We start from the raw sequence: 4458 nt of genomic DNA on the forward strand, positions 1-4458 counted from the left end.
TGTCTGGAGCGCTGTACTAGAGTTGGAGGACTTATGTGATACAGAGCATTGGTGTACATCCGCAGGGATATTTGAGATTGCAAAAGTTAATGTAAGATGTGGCATTGCAAGCTTGCACTTCCGAGAAGCTTCGTGTTTACTGATCCCTGTTTTCGAAATGGAAGATTTGCCACTGTGTCATTGACTTTTGGCTCTGGCACTAGCCGAGGTCCTTTTGATTTTAGTAAAATGATGTGCATAATATACTCAGTTAGAGGGGCTACCCGCTAGCCCACTTCTTTTATTGGTCAGTTGCTGTGTCATTTAAAAACAAAGTCCACCCCTGACAGTGTACTGCAAGGGGCAGTAGGTCAGCCCACTTCAGTTGTTGGCTTATTTCATTTGACAGAGCAAGCATTAACAAAACCAAAAGGCTGTCGGCCAGATCTTTTGGTTTTGCCAATTCTTATTAAAGCAAGTGGTCCTATGGGAACATTTGTATTACTCAGAAACTATTTGATTTCAGGAAACCTCTGATCGCTTTACACTTTGCCCTCTCAATACAGTTGCAAACAAATTGTTACATCTCACCTCTGGATTGAAGCCTTGCTTCTCCTTGAGTGATTTCAACAACTTACCCTCACCTCCCATTAGCCCAGCTTGCAATTAGCCCAAAGGACCCACCTTATTCCATAGTATTGGAACACTAGAGTGGATATACATTATGCTAGGTGTTTTTTCTCCTTATCCTGTAATGTAGTTAAGATATTTCTCCTTATGGGTGTAGTCTAAACAATGTACATTTATTGCTATGCATATTATCAGCTGTAAAATATGTAGACGTTATGGGTATATCTCATGTTGGCATCTGATGACTTTAGAGGACTAACATATGTGCCCTGCTTCTTTTTAATGCAAGGTTCATGAGGGGCGACTACCACATCGACATCTGCATCAACGACTATCTGGATGGGTTCTGCCCTCATGACGAGGACTCTGTGCCTGAGGACAAGACTGAGCGATGTGAACTCTACATGATGAACTTTGACGGCTACAGCTCTTGCGATCACACCTCCAAGGGCTTCAAGAGGTTGGAGTGCAACGGCCCGCACTCGCCATATGGGCCGCTGAAGTTCTCAGAGAAATTACAGCTCTTCAACCCCTTCTCCTTGGGGTTTGAGTTCAGACCCGGCAGAGAATACTACTACATTTGTGAGTATATAGACAGAGCCCATGAAGTTTGGTGCTAAAAGAACACCAACTTAGCTGTAGGTGTTTTGGTGCTGTTTCTATAACCTATATATGTCACGGTACACCATCACACCTCAGTTATAGTAGCATAAATACTTATTTTGCCCCACTTATGCAGCTGCGTACCATCATGTAGTTTTAACAACATTAGTAGAATGGGGCTCTTGGAATATTTTTGGAATTAGGCCAACCTGTGATGTGGTGAGCAGAATGGCAGCATTCTTGAAGGGCACAGATAGAATTTCATCAATTCATTGATTGCGTTCTGCATGGTGCGGTGTTGTATTGAGGGTTTATACTTTATTGTGAATGTCTCTATAATATGTAACATTCTTTACATTCTTTCTCCATTCTGTTGCTATGTGCAATGACTGGTTTGGGTTCCATGATCAGTTACTTGCCAGCTGAAGAGGGAACACCAACTATTCTCTGGAGCTCACAATAAACAAATATTTATTATCAAACCAGTTGTGGAGGACTCTACTTCCGTTTACAACTGATGGCGACGATCAGCTGGTAAAGTTAAAAGCCCAGAGTGAGCAACCGGCTCCGTTGGTGGGAAAGAACCCATATTTATGAATTTAAAACAAGGAACAACAAGTAATTTTGTTCGGAAAACAGAGGAAACCATACCTGCATGAATCTACAGGAGATACGTAAGAAACCGATTTCCTAATCTTATTGTACTCAAATTCGATACTTCTTTTTGTGTTTTTTTTTAGGGAAAGAGTTACTTTCTGCTTAAATAACTTTATCTTGTTTTTGATTGTTGCCACACAGTGCCGAGTGTGTGCGATATAGAAATAAGCTTATTGTTGTGGCAAAGCATTGGATACATCTCAAAATATTTAAAACTACACTTGATTACACAAAACTCGTAAAAGTTTACTGTTGGAGAAGTGGTAGTCTGCGCATTTTGAAGTCTGCTCCTCAAGCTGGATGACATGCGGAACATTCTCTCTAGTATCCTTCTGGTTTGATACGACGTGTACAACGTGATGATGCAGTAACGTCTGCGTGGTGACCTCAATACGTCAATAACGTAGCAGCCATCCTGGAAATTACTGGTTGCTTAGTTACTGAAGTGCAGAAACTGAATTGTGTTGAAGACAGAAGAGACAACGCGATTTAAAAAAAAAAATACCGGAGCAGGTTTATGGGTATTTAAATTCATTTACGAAATATTTGATACTTTAAAAGAGGAATATGTTTGAAATCAAAAGGAAAACTTGTTTTTAGTATATTGAAGAAAGACTCGATTTCAACATAATTTTGCAGTGCAATTTTGGATTGGCATCAAAGAACTATTGGCTTAGTTGGAAATAATTTGGAGGCATTTTCATGAACAACCATAGACAATATAATAAGATTTAAAAACAACCTCAAATCATATAACAAGACTTCTATTTGGTATTGGATTTCAGGAGCTGTGAGCAAAACCGTCATTGACAGTGTGTCTACACAATACTATAGTTTATTATACTTACATTGTCAGAGTGTGTATACATTACTATATTTTATTCTTATTTGTGCATCATACATATTGACATTATGGATAATGCTACAGTTATTCCACCTCCTTTATTTTTACAACAAAACAGTGATCCTTCAATTGAATGGGATGAATGGATCGAGATATTTGAGAATTATATTGAAGCGTTAGATGGAAAAGACTTTAGTGCTACAAGGAAAAAAGCATTATTACTAAGCACACTAGGAAAGGAGGGTCAGCATGCGTTCAAATACTTACCTGCGGGTACTGATGCTGAGGGAGGGGCAATTTCTAATGTTTATTTGGAAGCAAAGTCCAGATTAAAAAAACAATATGCTAAGAAAGTCAAGATGGTTATGTCAAGGCACAAGTTTTACACACAACCCCAAAGACAAGATGAGACAATAGATCAATTTGTTACACGACTTAGAGAGTTATCAATTAAATACAATTTTGGTGCGATAAGAGATGAAATGATCAGGGACCAATTTTCAATTTATAATCTTTATTCGGTTCTTAAAAAGACACCATAAAAGCACAAGTACAATATACATACACAAATAAAAACACAACAAGTGATATACAGTTTAAAAGATATAAATTGTTAGACCTGACATCTTTTGGCGTGATTACCCCTATCTTTTTGCCTCTGCCTACTGTATTTTTGATGCTGTGCTGGAATTCGTTTTTGCTGGTTTAGATGCTTTGGACACTCTGCCACTGCTGATCAGTGCCAGAGTGTAAGTGCTCCCTATGTAAATTGTTATTCTGATTGGATACACATGTTTGGCATATTTGTATCACCATGAAGTCCCTAGTAAAGTGCACTGGGTGTGCCAGGGCGGGTGATGACAAATGCTACTAGTGGGCCTGCAGCACTGATTGTGCCACCCACAGGAGTAGCTCTAAAATGGTGTCTCGGGCCTGCCACTGCAGCGCCTACGGGCAGTTTAGAACTGCCATGTCCTCCTGGTCCGCGTCCCCGCTGACCAGGCCTAACCCTTCCCTTTTCGTGCACATCAGTCACCCCTATGGAAGGCCCAAGGTACCCCCCTGGGCAGGGTGCAGTGTATGTGAAAGGTAGAGCATGTACTAGTGCAGGTGACATGCTCTGGTAGTGAATTACAGCCATTTTCGTTTTTCACTATTGTAAGGCTATCTTGCTCCATAGGTTAACATGGGGGATGCTGGCTACAGTGGTTAACGGCATTTCTTCCCATAGGAACAAGATAGGACATAAGTATCTAGTATCCCTGAACTCAGAATTTAATAACGCATCTTTTAGGAAAGGTGGTTTTTAGATCCTGTGTTTGAGGACAGCGCTTTTAGAAAGTTACTGTTCTCTTGTCTGACCCTTCTGTGTGCCTGAGACTGTTTGTGTATTGACTGTCTGGTTTGTGAGTGACAGGGGCTGGGGAGTCCCCCCCGAGGCTGGATGAGTCAGCACTAGGCTGAGTGGAGCAATTGCTACCTGAGTGGTGGGAGGAGTTAGCACCTGAGCTGAGTAGGGCTGTGCCTGCCTGCCACAATGCTGGCTCCACCTCCTGCTGGGCGGCTGAGGACTCTGCCCCTCACTCTGAAAGGAAAGACGCAGCCAGCAAAACAAAGTGCTCAGGATCCACCCAGAACTGGTTCAGACCGGGCTCAGGGCCCACATGCACAGAGAGAACAAAGACTTTAGGGGTATAAGTACAGGACCCCTGACAACAGAAAATTAGATCATCCTGGAAATCAAG

The 4458-nt window shown here is 41.4% G+C and overlaps 1 pseudogene; it reads left to right on the forward strand.

Moving 5' to 3' along the window:
• Positions 1-902: 902 nt before the first annotated feature.
• On the forward strand, positions 903-1229 carry LOC147663816 (ephrin-A5 pseudogene; annotated as a pseudogene).
• Positions 1230-4458: the final 3229 nt, after the last annotated feature.

The sequence above is a fragment of the Lissotriton vulgaris genome, unplaced genomic scaffold (assembly GCF_964263255.1).
Source record: "Lissotriton vulgaris unplaced genomic scaffold, aLisVul1.2 SCAFFOLD_3345, whole genome shotgun sequence".
In the NCBI taxonomy this organism is placed as follows: Eukaryota; Metazoa; Chordata; class Amphibia; order Caudata; family Salamandridae; genus Lissotriton; species Lissotriton vulgaris.